The following is a 21,135-nucleotide window of genomic DNA, read 5'->3' on the forward strand; positions in this document are numbered from 1 at the left end:
TCGGGGACAGGTCTCTCACTGTTGTCTCGGCCTACGGGCCGAGTGGCAGTGCAGAGTACCCGACCTTCTTGGAGTCCCTGGGAGGGGGTACTAGGTAGCGCTCCGACTGGGGACTCCATTGTTCTCCTGGGGCATTTCAACGGCCACATGGATGGTGACAGTGAGACCTGGGGGGGGGGGGGGGGGGAAGCACGGCCTCCCCGATCTGAACCCAAGTGGTGTTCAGTTGTTGGACTTCTGTGCTAGTCACAGTTTGTCCATCACAAACACCATGTTCGAGCACAAGGTTGTCCATAAGTGCACGTGGCACCAGGACACCCTGAGCTGGAGGTCGATGATCGACTTTGTAGTCGTATCATCTGACCTTCGGCCACGTGTCTCAGACACCTGGATGAAGAGAGGGGCTGAGCTGTCGACCAATCACCACCTGGTGGTGAGTTGGATCCGCTGTGAGGGGAGGAAGCCGGTCAGACCTGGCAGGCCCAAACGTATCGTGAGGGTCTGCTGGGAATGACTGGCGGAACCCTCTGTCAGTGAGGTCTTCAACTCCCACCTCCGGGGGAGAGCTTCTCCCAGATCCCGTGGGAGGTTGGAGACATGGAGTCCGAGTGGACCATCTTCTCCACCTCCATTGTCGATGCAGCCACTCATAGCTGTGGTTACAAGGTCTCTGGTGCCTGTCGCGGCGGCAATCCCTGAACCCGGTGGTGGACACCGGAAGTAAGGGATGCCGTCAAGCTGAAGAAGGAGTCCGACTTGTCTTTGCTGGTAGGTGGGACCCCGGAGGCAGCTGACAGGTACCGGCAGGCCAAGCGTGCCACAGCCCGTGCGGTCGCAGAGGCAAACCTCGGGTCTGGGAGGAGTTCGGGGAGGCCATGGAGGAGGACTATCAGTCGGCCCCAAAGAAATTCTGGCAAACCATCTGACGCCTCAGGAGGTGGAAGCAGCTCTCCACCAGCACTGTCTATGGTGCGGATGGGGAGCTGTTGACCCTGACTGGGGATGTTGTTGGGCGGTGGAAAGAATACTTCGAGGATCTCCTCAATCCCATCGTCATGTCTTCCGAAGAGGAAGCAGAGAATGGGGACTCAGAGGCGGACTCATCCATTACCCAGGCCGAAGTCACTGAGGTGGTTAGATGAAATCTATCCTGACTACCTTAAGTCTCCGGATGTTGTGGGACTGTCTTGGCTGACACGTCTCTGCAACATCGCGTGGCGGTCGAGGACAGTGCCTCTGGATTGGCAGACCGGGGTGGTGGTCCCTCTGTTTAAGAAGGGGGACCGGAGGGTGTGTTCCAACTACAGGGGGATCACACTCCTCAGCCTCCCTGGTAAGGTCTATTCCAGAGTACTGGAGAGGAGAATTTGACCGATAGTCGAACCTCGGATTCAGGAGGAGCAGTGTGGTTTTCGTCCTGGTCGCGGCACACTGGACCAGCTCTACATGCTCCATCTGGTGCTCGGGGGTTCATGGGCGTTCGCCCAACCAGTCCACATGTGCTTTGTGGATCTGGAGAAGGCGTTCGACCATGTCCCTCGGGGCACCCTGTGGGAGGTGCTCCGGGAGTACGGGGTCCGGGGTCCTTTGCTAAGGGCTAGCCGGTCCCTGTATGACTGCAGCAGGAGCTTGGTTCGCATTGCCGGTAGTAAGTCAAACCTGTTTCCAGTGCACGTTGGCCTCCTGTGACAAAAGTGACAAAAGTTACACTAATATGCTCAACCGTTCCAATTTGAAATTGGAATGGTGCCATATTAGTTATTATCAGATCAGAATATATATATATATATATATATATATATATATATATATATATATATATAATATGAGGTCTGTTAGAAAAGTATCCGACCCTTTTATTTTTTTCAAAAACTATATGGATTTCAATCACGTGTGATTGCACCAGCCAAGCTTGAACCTTTGTGCGCAAGCGTGAGTTTTTTCACGCCTGTCGGTTGCATCATTCGCCTGTGAGCAGGCTTTGTGTGAGCACTGGTCCACCCCTCTCATCGTTTTTTTATTGCGAATAAATGTCTGAACGATTTGGAGCTTTGCTGCATCAATTTTTTTCCAGAAACTGTGAGAGACCTCCAGGTGGACACCGTTCGGAAAAATAATATGGCTTTCAGGGACAATTTTATGGGGATTACACAGATTAAGGAGTGATCCAGACGGTTTAAAGACCGCCCACAACTGCTGAGAGCGCACCGCGCTCCGAGCGCCGATCGACAGGCTCAAACCCCGCTGAAACAACCAGATCATTTCCAACGTGAAGGCTTTGTTGATCCAGGACGTCGTCTGACTTTCACAAAAAGGCAGAAGGCGTGGACATCCTCCGTGTTGGTCTCACAGGACGGCTTTCAGGTGGATTTCAGACAGCTGTCGGTTGCTTTTCAGTCATGTGATTATCCGAGAAATTCTGGATGAGCCTGGACATGCCCCAACATGTCCTGTGAGGCTTCATTACGGTGTTGCTTTGCGCCATGTGGCTCCACCACGACGCGCGGAACTCCTCCGCACGTCTGTCTCAATGTGCCGAAAAAGTGCTGATGTCCACGTCTTTTCACAATTCCTGTGCTAGTCAGACGACATACCGGATCAAGACAGCGTCCAGTTTAGAAATGAACGGCACATTCCACTGTTACAGGAGTTTTTGTCATGGAAAGAGGAGCGGAATTCCATGCGTCACGGTGGAGCCGCATGGCGCAAAGCAACGCCGTGATGAAGCCTCACAGGACATGTTGGGGCATGTCCAGCTCATGCTCAATTTCTCGGATAATCACACGACTGAAAAGCAACCGACAGCCATCTGAAATCCACCTGAAAGCTGTCCTGTGAGACCAACACGGAGGTGCTTTTGTCCCGTGCCATTCGCGGCTCTGTGGCGCATTCCTCTGCTCCTCTTTCCATGAAAAAAACTCCTGGAACAGTGGAATGTGCCGAAAAAGTGCTGATGTCCACGCCTTCTGCCTTTTTGTTAAAGTCAGACGACGTCGCGGATCAACAAAGCCTTCACGTTGGAAATGATCTGGTTGTTTCAGCAGGGTTTGAGCCTGTCGATCAGCGCTCGGAGCGCGGCGCGCTCTCAGCAGTTGTGGGCGGTCTTTAAACCGTCTGGATCACTCCTTAATCTGTGTAATCCCCATAAAATTGTCCCTGAAAGCCATATTAATTTTCCAAATGGTGTCCACCTGGAGATCTCTCACAGTTTCTGGAAAAAAACTGATGCAGCAAAGCTCCAAATCGTTCAGACATTTATTCGCAATAAAAAAAAAAGACGAGAGGGGTGTACCAGTGCTAACACAAAGCCTGCTCACAGGCGAATGACGCAACCGACAGGCGTGAAAAAACTCACGCATGCGCACGAAGGTTCAAGCTTGGCTGATGCAATCACACGTGATTCAAATCCTTATGGTTTTTGAAAAAAATAAAAAGGTCGGATACTTTTCTAACAGACCTCGTGTATATATATATATATATATATATATATATATATATATATATATATATATATATATATATATATATATATATATATATATATATACATACACGGGTGCACATAACTGGTACTCGTGCTCAACACTTTTCCTACAATATGCCATTGCTTTCCTCTTATGAAGCACTTTCCTTGTATTTTCTCCTGCGCATCATTTATTTTTAGCATGCACAAGTACCATGAGTACTTTCTCTTTATTCTCCTTCCTTCCTTCTTTTTCTTATTGTTGTAGTAGTAGTAATAATAATAATAATAATACATATTATATATTGCTGCTGTATGTTATAATAACTGAGAAATTATATTCATCAGGAAATGAAGGTGCCCCAGGTCCACCACCACTTTTATTTAAAATTAAAAAAAAAAAACCTCAGGAAAGTACTCATTAAATAAATCACACACATTTTGAATCCATTTGCGTGACGTTTATTGCATTTGTGATTATTATTTTTATATTTATTATTATTTTATTAATTAATAAATTAATTAATTCATTTATTTTTCAGATAAGGAAGCATGTTTTAAACTTGTGATTCTTCGTTGGGGCGTGCAGTTTTGTTTTTTTTTAGTTTAATGTCAAGGCTGGTTGGGTTAATAATGCGACACAACCTTCATTACTTGATCACACATCAGCTTTTGTACAGGCTGTTTAAAAAAGAAATAAAATAAAATCATGTCACTGCCGCCCCCTGGCGTTTGAAACCCTAATCGACAGCCTGTGCCATGTGGCCTCTCTTGATATTATATTAATAAACTTATTTTAACTATTAGTTAATGTGCAACAGGGCGGTTAACCCCAACTGCCATTCCAGCTGTTTATAATAATGTGTTAAGGTCCTGAGAAGTTGACAAAAATGTGCAAGAATTTGCATTGTTGGCAAAAAAAAAAAAGAAAAAGAGGGGAAAAAGTACATTCCTGGATCCAGATCTGCACCACATAGTCTACAGCTAAATCAGTAAATAACACAACGAATCCTGTTCGCTTACAAACACAGAAACTGTCAGAAATGATAAATACCGTTTTCATTTTTATATATTCATAGTGGGGCATTCACTGACTTTTATATTGCAGGATTCTCCAGTTTCATATCACACGTCCAACTTATTGATGCACATAATGACTCCATTCAAATCCTGGAAATGTTTCTCTTTTGACTGTTGCCTGTGGAAAGAGAAATCATTTATAAGGGAGACAGACGCCTGTTCTCAGTGACGTCTCACAAAATCAATTCTGTCCTCGCAGTACTAGAGAAAGCCACACGATGGCACTGCAGCACCACAGAATAAACGGTTTACTGAGACGCTTCATCATGATGCAGGTGTTAAAAAATGTAAACACACACGTCGACATACATTTTAATGACATTTCACACAGTGATCGTGCTCATCTAGTTAATTACATGTTTTTATCTCCCAGTCATTCATCCAGATAATTTCTCCCATTTATTCCACTGCTTGCCAAAATTTTGATTTTCTTATGTGTTAATTTTTTTTTTTTTTTTGCTGCAGCTCTTGTGATTATTAAAGGGGTCATATTGTCCTTTTTAAAAAATCTATTTTGTGCAATTAAATATGTTTGAGTTTACAAAAATGCCTGTTATAAGCAAACATTAATCCTGAGAGGGTTTGTTTCAGAATTCTGTAGCATTTTTTATCACATTATGTCTGCATATACAGTCAGGTTTGTACTTTTTTGGACAAAAAAGTCCTTTTTTTTTGGTTTGTGAGTGTGAGTTTAACTCTGTGCACCACCACAACTTTAATTCAAAGCATTCAACAAAAATATTCAAAACACTTTTAAACATATTCCTTTATTTTATGAGATCATAAGTAATTGGACAAAATATATACGATTATTGCTCATGCAAATCATTGCTTTTGTCATCTTTTACTTAATTTATTTGTTTTTTTTTTAAGACAAATTAGGAGACACACACACACAAACACAAACCCTTCCAAGTTGCTAAATATCTTTTGGACTTAATTTAGATAAATCATGAAGAAAGAGAAAGTGTATGGTACTGTGTGGTAAATCTGTCTAAAGTGACTCCCATGATTATACACATCTGTGGCTGTGACTGGAGAAATTGTGCACAGTGTAACTTTAGTCTCTTACACCACTAGTCACAGCTTCATGGTTTTAATGGATTTTTCTACAAGACAGTTGATTGAATCTAGGCTTGAATCTCCCATTTTTTTTTAAAGAAAATTCTTCTCTGTGCCACTCCACCATGAAGCCATGTAAAATTATGGCTTCCAACAAAACAATGTTATTTGGACACATTCTGATCCACCAATTTTCCTTTATTAAAACCAGGAAATTCAACATCCCCCCCCCAAGTGCAGTTTTCCAAATCGCAGCCACGGAAGCCTGTTACTCCTTCAAAGTGTAGGTGTCTTGGTGGCTTCCCTCACCATTCATTCAGTCATTTTTCTGCTACTTATCTGGGTCTGGATTGCGGTGGCAGGAGATGAAGCAGCTCATCCCACACTTTCCCATCCTCAGCCAAGTCATGTAACCCGGGGGATCCCAAGACATTCCCAAGTCATCTGAGAAGTATAATCCCTCAGCATGTCCTGGATCTTCCCCGGCGTCTCCTCCCAGTTTGCTCAGCTCCTTCTTCACATGATGGTCTGGTGCAGCGTCAGTAAAACATCAGATGCTGCCCCAATCCGTCTATCAGTCTCACGGTCCAACTTACCCTCACTTGTGAACAAGACCCTGAGATACTCAAACTCCTCCACTCTCCCCTGAGCCATAAAGAGCCACCCACCCTTAATCCTGCTCAGTGCACATCTGAGGTCACCGCCTGATGAAGCCAACAGACCCACAAACAGCAGAGATGAAACTCTAAGGTTACCAAACTGGACACCCTCCAATCCCTGACTGCACCTTGAAATCTTGTCCATGAACATCACCAACAGGACTGGTGACAAGGGGCAACCTTGGCAGAGACCACTACCCACTGGGAACAGATCAGATGTAAAGCTGAGAATGCAGACGCAGCTTGCACGTGGTAGCAGTTCTGACACCTCATACTCCCACAGAACCCCCCCGCCCCACAGGACACCTTGAGGAACCTAGTAGTACACGCTCTCAAAGCCATAAAACACATGCACACTGGTTGGCCATATACTCGCAAGACCCTTGTAATATCCTTGCGACAGTAAAGAGCTGGTCCACTGTTTCCTGACAAAGACGGAATCCACATTGCATCTCGAGAATCTGAGGGTCGACTAATGGTCTAACAACTAGCGGTTCCATCACTCGGAAAAAGCTATATTAAACCAACAGTCTACACTACAAGCACATATCTTCATTGTTTCCTTCCAACACCATTGTGATGTTGTTCAAAGGCAAAAGTTAAAAATTGTCACTGTCCAAATACTTATGGACCCAACTGTGTGTTGAAAGATTATTCATCTGATAACATTAAGCTACATTTCAGTTTTCAAGAAACCTCACAGCACCTGCAGACCTGCTGCCATTCTTATTTGCAGAATCCTTGTTGGGTTTGAATCAGTCCAGAGTCTCTTCACTGTTCTGGACTTTGAGGGGGAGAAAACAACAACAACAATAAAACCTCCTGCCTTCCATGAGCCTAAATGGAACTCAGATAAATGCATAATTGTTGGAGATGCATGAGCGCCTGACTTTAAATATGTGTAGTTGGCCAAAATGAAAATTGAAAATATGAGGTAAATGCCTATTACTGCAGTGATTACCAGGGAATTTAAAGAAGTCACATTTGCATCTTTTGTCCCCCCGTGCCTGAATATTTTTTAAATCGTTTAATTTTCTGGTCCCATGCACCCTGAGAATTGTTTGATACTAACTGGTTCTTTTGTGTGCATCAGAAGCGTCGCTGCAGCGTGCTCGCGCTAATAACAGCTTCATTATACACGTGTTCACTCTGCAGTCGACCTCTGCTGCTTTAGAAACCAGAGCTATTCTTCCTACAAAGCAAAACACACACACACACACACACACAAAAACTCCACAAGGCAGTGCATTTAACTGGAAACTACAAGTGAACGTTGCAGCCTAATGTCAGATTTAATTTGTGAGGATTCTCGCCTGAACAGGGTGATGACCATGCAGAGTGAGCAGTCAGGGTTTGGGTGTTTGAGATGGTCCTCAATCAAGACTAAGGACTTTCAATGACTTCCTGTACTTGACCATCTGCATGCATGGAAGGTGTCAAATGTTTAGTGAAGTCTGTTTTCCAGCTTTTAATTGGCTGAGCACACCTTCATTAATTAGCAGTGGGTGGAGCAGAGCCAGTTGGAAGATATGTAGTATGAATGCTCTACAGGACCAGCATAGACATTATATACATAGACGCCTCATGGGCTGCCTCTGCCTATTGGGGCTGATGTATCCTCCGCCCGCCATCTTGGATGGGTCCCTATAGCACCACATTGCATTTATTTGCAGAAGGTGAATCCCCAACTACAATCATCCATAACTCCCTGAATTTTTACCCGATTTTTCCATGGTTTGGTTTGTTAGAAAAAGCAGAGATTTGGTTGCTATACAGGATGCTGTGACACATTAAAAATACGTACAATCCCAATTCCAATGAAGTTGGGACATTGTGTGAAATGTAAATAAAAACAGAATACAATAATTTGCAAGTCCTCTTCAACCTATATTCAACTGAATACACCACAAAGACGACACTCAATAAGTGTTTGGGAAGTGAGGACACTAATTGAGGGTCATGATTGGGTGTAAAAGGAGCATCCCCAAAAGTCTCAGCCGTTCACAAGTATAGATGGAGCAAGGATCATCAGAACAGTGTTTGTTAATGTTCAGTTGCAAGGAATTTAGGGATTCCATCATCTACAGTCCATAATTTAATCAGAAGATTCAAAGAATCTGGAGAACTTTCTACACATAAGCAGCAAGGCTGAAAACCAACATTGAATGCCCGTGACCTTCAATCCCTCAGGTGGCACTGCATTAAAAACCAACATCATTGTGTAAAGGATCTTACCACGTGGGCTCAGAAACACTTCAGAAAACCATTGTCAGTTAACACAGTTCATCACTACATCTACAAGTGCAAGTTAAAACTCTACCATGCCGCCTTCTCTGGGCCCGAGCTCATTTGAAATGGACAGACGCAAAGTGGAAAAGTGTGCTGTGGTCTGATGAGTCCACATTTCAAATTGTTTTTTGGAAATCATGGACGTCGTGTCCTCCGGACAAAAGAGGAAAAAGACCATCCAGATTGTTACCAGCGCAAAGTTCAAAAGCCAGCATCTGTGTGGTATGGGGTGTGTTAATGTCCATGGCATAGGCAACTTACACATCTGTGATGGCATCAACAATTCTGAAAGGTACATCCAGGTTTTGGAGCAACACATGCTGCCTTCCAAGCAACGTCTTTTTCAGGGACGTCCCTGCTTATTTCAGCAAGACAACGCCAACCCACATTCTGCACGTGTTACAACAGCGTGGCTTCGTAGTAAAAGAGTGAGGGTACTAGACTGGCCTGCCTGCAGTCCAGACTGTCGCCCACTGAAAATGTGTGGCGCATTATGAAGCGCAAACTGTGACAACAGAGACCCCAGACTGTTGAACAACTGAAGTCATATATCAAGCAAAAATGGAAAAGAATTCCACCTACAAAGCTTCAACAATTAGTGTCCTTAGTTCCCAAACGCTTATTGAATGAATGAATGAATGAATGACTGAAAACTGTTTATTTCGAACATTTGATACAACAACAATTACAAGATAGATCAGTAAAGACAACAACAAAAAAGTTCCTACTGTGTACCCAACATGTCCGAAAAGGGGTAGGGTGAAGCATCAGCTTATTTATCCCTACCCCTTCTTCCCCACAACCAGTAATACCCTTTGCCACATATACACATAGATTCCTACACACCTAAACCGATATCAATATATATATATATACATATATATACACATACACATAGATATATACATACACACATCAACATACATACACATATATACACATATACATATATACACATATATATACACAAACATAAATATACACCTACACATACCTACTTACATACAAAATACTATATATTTACAAGCCGAAGCAAAAAACAAAAACACCCTAACCCTCATTACCCTTCCTCCTCCCTATACCCAGAAAAAACCATATTTTTGTACCGCTGTTTGAACTGGTTCATGCTTGGACATTGCTTGAGCCCCACTCCCAATCTGTTCCACATCCTCACCCCACAGACAGAAATACAGAAACCTTTTAATGTTGTTCATGCCCACTGATGCTTTAAATTAAATTTCCCCCTCAGACTGTAATCCCCTGATCTGTTAAAAAACATATTTTTAATATTTGCTGGAAGTAAATTGTTTATTGCTTTATACACAATTTGTACTGTTTGAAAATGAACCAAGTCTGTTGAGTCTATTGATTGTTGTTAGAAGGAAAGGTGATGTAACACAGTGGTAAACATACCACTGTCCCAGCTTTTTTGAACCATGTTGCAGGCATCCATTTCAAAATGAGCAAATATTTGCACAAAAACAATAAAGTTTATCAGTTTGAACATTAAATATCTTGTCTTTGTGGTGTATTCAGTTGAATATAGGTTGAAGAGGATTTGCAAATCATTGTATTCTGTTTTTATTTACATTTTACACAACTTCGCTCACCAGGTTTTGTTACCACGATGAACATTTAATTCAAGGCCAGGAAAAGAAAGTTCCAGGTCATTCCATGGTCTTAAACTACCTTGTTGCAACTGGGGCTGGAGAGCTAAAACCCTTGAAAAAGCATTGTGTTGCACAGCTTCTTGCGTGTGTTGGCACTCTGTAACTCCAGTGTAGTTAATTTTGTGATGTGGTGCAGCCTTACTTTGTGAAATACAGACACCGCAAATGACTGAAGCATGAAATGATGGTTCTCAATTGCAAAGAATTGTGAAACAAAAACGCATAACAAGTGGATGGAAATGCACACAAAAACACTCTTCTTTTTGCTGCATTAACAAAAATTTGCTTAAGAGTTGCGATACTAGTTGGATGGAAACACAGCTAATGAGAGAGAGTACCAGTTCCTGCTGTAATAATGTTACACATAAGTATCGTTTGTTACCATGACGTAATATTACAAATGGTAAAATAACTAACATTATTGTTCAATCTTATTTATGAAAGGTAATCCATGCAATCTGGTTTCTATACTGTGACAGTTATTGCAACCGTAAGCAGCACAAAACACCGGCATATTTCTCACTCTCCATTGACTCCGGTGCAAGCCTATTGTGAAGAGACCAATTCAGTATGGCAGCGACGCTAGAATACGTTGTAGTTATGAGACGTCTACGGTTATAATAGCTATGAGACCAGGGTTGGTGAAATTTGATTTTCTCAGGAGAAGAAAATGTTTCAGTTCCTTGTCTGGCCACTTGAGACTTGCTCCAAAAACGAGCAGGTTCCCATTCAAATCCATGTTAAAATGTCCAACTTCAGTGCCGTAATAAACATGTTTACAGCCTGGTACAAAAAAACAGTTTTGGTCTCAACAGGCAGTTTCCCCTCCATGACAACTGTACAGCTGTTTTTTGAACTTCTCAGGTTAAGACGTTTTAAGCCATGAAGTTGTGCATAATTAGGGGTGTAGTCACATTTTCAGATGCCGCTTGATGCGGCCGCTAACTGTTATGAGCATTTTAATAATAAATACCTGGAATAACATTGGACAGTTAAGAGAAGCCATATTGGAGTTCTGTGTTTCTTTGCCTAAACCCAAACACGGCAGCCTTATCACCGAAGGACAAAATGCCCTGCTTTTTTTCCTCCAGAAAGATTTCAATGGCCCTGGTGACGCATATGGGTCCATCTTCATCTACCCTCCCCCACAGTCTGCGGTTGTCGACAAGGCCACTTGAGAGTCTACGCAAACAAGGGCAGAGACTGATATGAACCCACCTTCACACATGGACGCATGCTCTCCCCACCCCCCACCCCGGCCTCTGCACTTGCTCCTCCTTCCACCCCCGGGAGACCACGCAGCAAAGCTGCAGCTGCCCCCACTCGCCCCCAGGCTTGGCCACACGGCATATACTGCTGCGGCCATCCACACTCACATTGCCTCAATTAAGATGACGAACTGTTTCAAAGTTTAGCATACATAAACAATCAAATGTACAACCCCTGGCAAAAATTATGGAATCACCGGCCTCGGAGGATGTTCATTCAGTTGTTTAATTTTGTAGGAAAAAAGCAGATCACAGACATGACACAAAACTAAAGTCATTTCAAATGGCAACTTTCTGGCTTTAAGAAACACTATAAGAAATCAGGAAAAAAAACTGTGGCAGTCAGTAACAGTTACTTTTTTAGACCAAGCAGAGGGAAAAAAAATATGGAATCACTCAATTCTGAGGAAAAAATTATGGAATCATGAAAAACAAAAGAACGCTCCAACACATCACTAGTATTTTGTTGCACCACCTCTGGCTTTTATAATAGCTTGCAGTCTATGAGGCATGGAGTTAATGAGTGACAAACAGTACTCTTCATCAATCTGGCTCCAACTTTCTCTGATTGCTGTTGCCAGATCAGCTTTGCAGGTTGGAGCCTTGTCATGGACCATTTTCTTCAACTTCCACCAAAGATTTTCAATTGGATTACAATCCGGACTATTTGCAGGCCATGACATTGACCCTATGTGTCTTCTTGCAAGGAATGTTTTCACAGTTTTTGCTCTATGGCAAGATGCATTATCATCTTGAAAAATTATTTCATCATCCCCAAACATCCTTTCAATTGATGGGATAAGAAAAGTGTCCAAAATATCAACGTAAACTTGTGCATTTATTGATGATGTAATGACAGCCATCTCCCCAGTGCCTTTACCTGACATGCAGCCCCATATCATCGATGACTGTGGAAATTTACATGTTCTCTTCAGGCAGTCATCTTTATAAATCTCATTGGAACGGCACCAAAGAAAAGTTCCAGCATCACCTTGCCCAATACAGATTCGAGATTCATCACTGAATATGACTTTCATCCAGTCATCCACAGTCCACGATTGCTTTTCCTTAGCCCATTGTAACCTTGTTTTTTTTTGTTTAGGTGTTAATGATGGCTTTTGTTTAGCTTTTCTGTATGTAAATCCCATTTCCTTTAGGCGGTTTCTTACAGTTCGGTCACAGACGTTGACTCCAGTTCCCTCCCATTTGTTCCTCATTTGTTTTGTTGTGCATTTTCGATTTTTGAGACATATTGCTTTAAGTTTTCTGTCTTGACGCTTTGATGTCTTTCTTGGTCTACCAGTATGTTTGCCTTTAACAACCTTCCCATGTTGTTTGTATTTGGTCCAGAGTTTAGACACAGCTGACTGTGAACAACCAACATCTTTTGCAACATTGCGTGATGATTTACCCTCTTTTAAGAGTTTGATAATCCTCTCCTTTGTTTCAATTGACATCTCTCATGTTGGAGCCATGATTCATGTCAGTCCACTTGGTGCAACAGCTCTCCAAGGTGTGATCACTCCTTTTTAGATGCAGACTAACGAGCAGATCTGATTTGATGCAGGTGTTAGTTTTGGGGATGAAAATTTACAGGGTGATTCCATAATTTATTCCTCAGAATTGAGTGAGTCCATATTTTTTTCCCTCTGCTTGGTCTAAAAAAGTAACCGTTACTGACTGCCACAATTATTTTTCCTGATTTCTTATAGTGTTTCTTAAAGCCAGAAAGTGGCCATTTGAAATGACTTTAGTTTTGTGTCATGTCTGTGATCTGCTTTTTTTCTATAAAATTAAACAACTGAATAAACATCCTCCGAGGCCGGTGATTCCATAATTATTGCCAGGGGTTGTATATGTGTGGTTGTTTTATTTCTGATGTGTGCCATCATTACGTTCAACTAGTGATAATTGTGGATTAATTGCTGTATTTTTGTCTGAGGTAATTGGGTGTGAATGATGAATTGCCCTTGAAAGGATCAATAGAGTTGTCTGAAATCTGAATTAACTTATAATACTTCAATTATGGTGAAATGTCCTAATGGATTTTTAAAGATGTCCCTGCTGTAATATTAACACCGAGTGAAATTCTCACCTATCGTGCTTTCGGTAGCTTCATCCATTAAGTCTGGTTAATGCACGATTACTCCGAAAATAAGTGGCTCATAACTTTTAATGCACTAACCAAAGGAAACTGTTATATGAACTATAATACAATCCCCAAAAATATGATTTAATAAACACCTGAACCAAGGTTAGCCTCTTTGCTTAGCTGGTTTGGACTCAAAGATAGATGAATGTTCAAGCTTCTTTCTTCACACACTGAGTAACCCAAGTTCCACCTCTTTATCCATTCATAGGTTCGTCATGATGTAGGCAGAGTCGTTGCTGCCAATATGACGGCTCACAGACATGGGCTTCATATTGGCTGTTCTGGGTCTCCATACAAACCTGTAAGTGATGTCATACAGGGTTTGTCCAGTATATATACATATATATGTCTATGGGGACGTCTGGCAGGAGCTTATAGAGTCATGAGGTTGGTGGACAGTGTGTAGACATGTCGATATCTTTGCAGGGGAATGAAGGCCCAGTTCTCAGTGCTCCTGTTTCACTATATATTTGTTGGGCTTGAATGCTAACCAGTGACCTGAGTTAACGACAGATTCCATTGGAACCAGATCTTATCAGAGAATTCTCAGATACCACTTCAAAAGACTTTGTATCACACAAACTGTTACCGTATTTTCTGGAGTACTCATCGCACCTTTTTCCCCACATGGAACTCACATTTCTTGGAGAGTGAGTTTAACGATGGACAGGAATTCAGTGTAGCACATGTGCACATCAGGCGTGTGCTGTTCCAAAAAATAGCAAGATGGACAACTAAATGTGCAATGGGCAAATATTGGATGTTTGTTTTATGAAATTTGGACAACAGAAAATGTCAGATGGATGGATTAAGAAGTGAAAACTGGATATTTGCAGGAAGCCCTCAGCTTGTGTTGTGTGCCATAAGGCCGTTTAAATTCCAAAAGTAAGTAAGACGGATGAATAAACATTTGATGGACAACATATTGGATATTATTTGATGCAGATGAACATGGATTGGTGGCCCACAGCAGTGGAAACACCACAATAAAAACACGAGTCCATTTGATTTATTTATTTATTTTAATCAGCTCATTAATTTGGGATAACTTGGTGCTTCAGTATTAATGATCCTAACAAATGGAAAAGCCCAAGGGGACATCCACATTTCACCTCACTGTAGCAGCTAGTGGCTACATTTGGTAGGTGGGATTGGAAGAGATGTCTGGGCAGTTGCTACCCAGGGAGGTTACGTGGTGCAGTGGGTGTGGCAACATGTTGATGCCAACTCATGCTCCCAGCCCTAATCCAACCTGCCAGAGCTTTCCAAAGAGGAGCCGTGGTTAGCAAAATGGAAGAAAGTAAAGTGCAACAAAGATATTATTCATCACAGCAAACAGTAATTTTCTCTGATTGCACAAAGATATTAAAACTTTACAAGATGGCAAAGGCTATTCGCCCAACTGTTGGGCAGATAAATATAATGTCTTACCTTATTCACCTATCCCCTATTGCTCCCGGTGTGTAGTGAGCACCTTGTATGGCAGCATCTTCACATTGGGGTGAATGTGAGCGCTTTGAGCGTCTGATGCAGATGGGAAAGCGCTATATAAATGGAGTCCATTTACCATTTATTTATTTGCCCAACCGTGATCGTGTATTTGACACGTTTTGTGCATCTAAACTACGTTTTTTACACCACTTTTTAAAGGTGCTATTGCGGCGTGAAAAGCGGCATATGTTTTGACACATTTAATGGTGCCGTCTTTAATTAAAAAAAAAAAAACACAATGGATGAAAGCAGAACAACTTCATAAGCATTTTGAATGGAAGCCTGTTAATGATGAGAAAACAGTTTTTTATGAACAAAATGCTGCTTGTTGCCTGTAAGATGGTGTTAGTTTGACACAGTTCTCTGGGTGTGATGAGCCAAACAGAACTGCTTTAGATCACAGCCCCTCCGTGGACTGCGAACCCTCCCGCAGCTGGTGAGAAAATATAACCCCCCCGCATTGAAACCGGAAATGAACTTACGAGCGCGCTCATTGATCGGTTGTGGTTGGGCGTATATGCTTGCGTATTTACTTTATTGAACCAACGGTTGGGCGAATAGTCACTCTGTTACAAGATTTACAAGATATATATATATATATATACACGAGGGCTGTCAAAGTATAGGTCCTTTTTATTTTTTTCAAAAACTATATGGATTTCATTCATATGTTTTTACGTCAGACATGCTTGAACCCTCGTGCACATGCGTGAGTTTTTCCACGCCTGTCGGTGATGTCATTCACCTGTGAGCACTCCTTGTGGGAGGAGTCGTCCAGCCCCTCGTTGGAATTCCTTTGCCTGAGAAGTTGCTGAGAGACTGGCGCTTTGTTTGATCAAAATTTTTTCTAAACCTGTGAGACACATCGAAGTGGACACGGTTCGAAAAATTAAGCTGGTTTTCGGTGAAAATTTTAACGGCTGATGAGAGATTTTGAGGTGATACTGTCGCTTTAAGGACTTCCCACGGTGCGAGACGTCGCGCAGCGCTCCCAGGCGCCGTCATCAGCCTGTTTCAAGCTGAAAACCTCCACATTTCAGGCTCTGTTGATCCAGGACGTCGTGAGAGAACAGAGAAGTTTCAGAAGAAGTCGGTTTCAGCATTTTATCCGGATATTCCACTGTTAAAGGAGATTTTTTTAATGGCTTCATGGATAGATAAAGCTGGGTATCATCTGCGTAACAATGAAAATTTAAGCAATGCCGTCTAATAATACTGCCTAAGGGAAGCATGTATAAAGTGAATAAAATTGGTCCTAACACAGAACCTTGTGGAACTCCATAATTAACCTTAGTCTGTGAAGAAGATTCCCCATTTACATGAACAAATTGTAATCTATTAGATAAATATGATTCAAACCACCGCAGCGCAGTGCCTTTAATACCTATGGCATGCTCTAATCTCTGTAATAAAATTTTATGGTCAACAGTATCAAAAGCAGCACTGAGGTCTAACAGAACAAGCACAGAGATGAGTCCACTGTCTGAGCCCATAAGAAGATCATTTGTAACCTTCACTAATGCTGTTTCTGTACTATGATGAATTCTAAAACCTGACTGAAACTCTTCAAATAGACCATTCCTCTGCAGATTATCAGTTAGCTGTTTTACAACTACTCAGACAGAACAATCTGAGAGAAAGAGTCTAACCAAATACCGGCATCACTGAAAGCAGCCAAAGATAACGATACGTCTTTGGGATGGTTATGAGTCATTTTTTCTCTAATAGTTAAAATTTTATTAGCAAAGAAAGTCATGAAGTCATTACTAGTTAAAGTTAAAGGAATACTCGGCTCAATAGAGCTCCGACTCTTTGTCAGCCTGGCTACAGTGCTGAAAAGAAACCTGGGGTTGTTCTTATTTTCTTCAATTAGTGATGAGTAGTAAGATGTCCTAGCTTTACGGAGAGCTTTTTTATAGAGCAACAGACTCTTTTTCTAGGCTAAGTGAAGATCTTCTTGTTGGAGTTATTCTGTAGATACACTGTTTTATTTTATCATGCATGTTTTGTGTTCTCTGCTCTGGTAGAATGTAGTTCTCTCTGCTCTGATAAAGTGTATTGTACTGATGTGATGGGTGAAGGTTACTTAAGATATGTGACATGACGTGTTTCTGCAAGTTGTGGTATCTCTGTGTGCACGCTAAGCTCTTTTTAGGACATGTGAAGATGACTCATGCAGGACGTAGCCGAAGCTGAGCAGTAAGATAAAGAATAGAGAATTGAATGTTCCAACCACAGTGTGATTGTGATAAATCAGTCCTTTTGTCAGAAGAAGTGTGATTAATCGTTAGATGTCTTAAACACATCTTAACCGAGCCCAACATTAAAAAGGTTCTGAACATCCTGAATGTATTGTGCAATCAGCAGTTCTGCGGCAACAGCTCACGCGCTATCACTCTTCCCCTCAGGAGCTGTACCGCCCATGTATGTAGGGAAGTCCTAAATAAAAAGAGCGGGAGCGCAGGCCAGACTTAGTGTAGCTTTGGTGTACAGCCTGACTGCACTCCTCGCGAGCTTAAATTGAATTCTATCTCTCACTTGTTTTATTGCCTGGTTGTCTCTTCCTCTTATCAAAGGTACAGTATTCTAAACCCGACAAAGACTGGGGGCTTGTCCGGGATCCCAACAGACCTGACGGATCCAGCAAGCGTGATCGACACCAGAGAAATCCTTGGCCAAGGTAACTCAGACCCTTTGACGGGACTGGCTCAATCCGTTGGCTGGGATCTGAAAGGTTGACGGGACCACCGAGAGGGAAAGAGACCGACGGAGTGTGAGTATAGAATTTGATTCTGATAAAATTGTTGTGAATGGTGGCAGTAGGCTGCGTAAAATAGAAATGTTGAAATAGTGAAATAGTGACAGAAAGTCACGGTTAAACAGGGAAATAAGTGCACAGTGAAAAGGCAGTTAAACCTCGCAGGGATGGTGGAGTCCCCTAATGCAGGACATTAGTTAAATTCCACGGGAGGGCGAGCTCCCCTGACCTAAGAATACGCGTACGGTTATTAAAAGTGTTTCTATGTATTTGTGTAAATAAAATAACTGTGTGTGAGTGTAATAAAAGTGACTGAGTGAGAGTGTGGAGTCACTTCGACTCCCCTCTATGAAAATCTCACAGGAAAGTAAGTAGTAAGTTTTGAGAAGAAGCAAAGGCAAGGCCTTCCCGTGCCCTCCGGGGAACGCAAAGGGAACGCACTTCTCAGAATAGTTGATTACTACCCTGTGATTGTAACAACACCAGTGGATTAGGACCCTGTAGGGGCAAAACCATCACTGGTCTAAAACGTTCTGAAAACACAAAATGGGAAAATCTAACAGTAAAAATGAGAGACCTAAGTCCCGGGACGATCTAAAAACAAAAGATTGGATATACATGAATAAAATTGATCCAAATTCAACAAAACACTTAGATAAGTGGATAAAAGATCATGGATTTGATGGACGCCTGCAGAAAGAGTCATTGACTAAACTAAAGAACAGTATTGAGAAAAAGTGTGGAACAAGTGAGAAAAAGAAAGAAAAAGAGGGTCAAGGTGAAATTGTAGCATGGGAAAGAGAAGTTGAGAAATGAAAGAAGGGCCTTAGAGAAGCAAAGGAAAGACAGAAAGAAACAGTAAATGATAAGAAGGAGCAGGGGAACGTAATGTTTCACAGACAAGAAGATAATGAGACAGGGCCTGCGGCTCCAAAAGTAGAAATGGTAGTAAAACTGGATACTACAAAACACAGTCAGCCAGAAGCTGAAATAAAGGAGAATAAACTCTATCCAGATTTACCGCAGGGACAATCCCCATCATATGTAGACCCTACACAACACGTCATGAGAACACGATCCAAAACACTAAAAGATGAAGAAAATCAACCTGGACCATCAGCCCCACCGGCTGATCAGGAACCAGGTGGATCAGGAGTCTATCCAATGATTCATGTGGCAGATCCACATACGTCAGGACCAAGAACTATTCTTGTGTACCGAACTTGGACACAAGCAGACGTTAAGGCAGCTGTGGAAGGTGTAACTCCCCCACGAGAAGATGTAGCCCAGTACATTATTGACATAACCGCTTTGGTTAAATCCTACAATCTTAGAGGGGATGAAGTTCAACAAGTCATAATGGCAACTGTGACAAAGGATTGGGCTGATGTAAAAGGAGATTGGGATCTTGCAGAGGCAGACCACACTCCATTAGCCCATGATAGTCAGGAATTGGAAGATCGATTGGCCGCACTACTGCTGAGAATTAAGCAGAAATACCAGCAGAAGTCAAATTACACAGAAATAATCGCACAAAACAGAAAGATGATGAACCATTCGAAGACTATCGACATCGAATGGAAAAAGTTTTTAAAGTGCACAGTGGTCTTCTACCACTGAAAAATGATAGCGTGTATGAACAACAATTGAAAAATGCACTCCATGCCAACTCCAGATCAGATATCCGAGCATGGGTAGACAAACACATGATAACGCTCCCAACAGCTGGGTTACAAGAGTATGTAGACCATGCCATACATGCAGAAAGAAATCTGAAAACAAAAAAGGCAGCCCCAAAAAGGAAACAGGTGACTACCTTCTATTCTGATGAGTCTGAATGGCAGGAAGGCCAAGTCTTTTTTCAAGGCAGAAAATTCGGACCACCTCGTGGGCGGGGCCGTTTTAGAGGCCCACCCCGAGGACGTTTTCAATCAAACCCACAGAGGCAATGGAAGCAGGACAGGCAAGGAAATTGGCAGGGCCAAGGCCAGTCAGCTCCCCCAAAGCCCTGGGCTGGAAGGTCAAATGAGAGTTGGGTTTGCGGCAAATTAGGACATTTCGCCAAGGACTGCCCACAAAGAACACAGAATCCGCAATGACTAACCGCCCGACAAGCAACATCAACGGGACCTTTAGTCCCTGAGGCAGATCTAAACCTTCAAGATCTGCTGATGAGTGATGTACCTAAACCGGAAGTGACTTTAATGATGAATGGGACGCATGTTGTTTTCCTATGCGATTCGGGCACATGTAAAACAACATGTTGCTCATGGCCAGTAGGGTTACAGCCCAGTGATGAAACATTTTGGGTAAGAGCAGCCAATGGGAAGACATGTGCTGTCCCTGTGTCCCAACCCGTGTGGATTCGGGACCCAGAAGGGAAGTCATGTTGCATCTCTGTATTGATGATGCCCCAATGTCCGGTTAATCTTCTCGGATGAGATGGTCTAACTGCATTGGGACTGTCTCTAGTGTCGGACAATGGACTGTTGCGAGTAAAACGACAACATCAGCTGCAGGTTTTTACTTTAGGCTCAAATTACGCCCTAAACTGCTACTATTATTATTTTCTGAAACTGCGAGATGCTAGCCCCACCTCTTTTGGTGCATCTGTTCTGTCGTTTGCTAAAACATTGTTGTCTCATCCTGAACAAACACATGAACCGGAAGATCTCCATGTCACATTGTGGTTCAAGGGTACTCCAGGACCGGACGGTAACTATGAGAGCCTCTTGGAGGAAGTAACCCCAACATCTGCAGTAGCAGACTGTATTTACCATGATGGGAAAAATAGAGCTGCAATTGCGGTCTCTCATGTTCCTCCAGAAATTCAGAGATTACATAGGACTGGGACTCCCTTCCATGTGTCCCTCTTCAATCCATATCTCGTGACTTGGCAAAGCCTAGGGTTTATGGTCAAAGAGGGCATAAATGCAACCGATTGGGTTGAATCCCATCCAGGGAGTGGAGAATTTTTCAGTCCTTCCACCGGTCTATTCCATGTACTCCTTCTCCATAGAACGGATTTGGAAGCAGGGAGTAGTGTTGACCATTGCGATAATCCTCAACAGACAGCATGATCATATTTATTGAATCCAGAGGATGAGCAGAGGTTGGTGGAAGTTCCACCTACCCTCTGGTCCCAAGGACCCTCTGATGTAGGGCTAGTAAAAGGAGCCCTACCAGTGCAAATTAGACCAAAAACGGAATATCGCCCATGTGTCCGGCAGTACCCTGTGAGAC

Source organism: Thalassophryne amazonica, chromosome 2 (assembly GCF_902500255.1).
Source record: "Thalassophryne amazonica chromosome 2, fThaAma1.1, whole genome shotgun sequence".
Classification (NCBI taxonomy): domain Eukaryota; kingdom Metazoa; phylum Chordata; class Actinopteri; order Batrachoidiformes; family Batrachoididae; genus Thalassophryne; species Thalassophryne amazonica.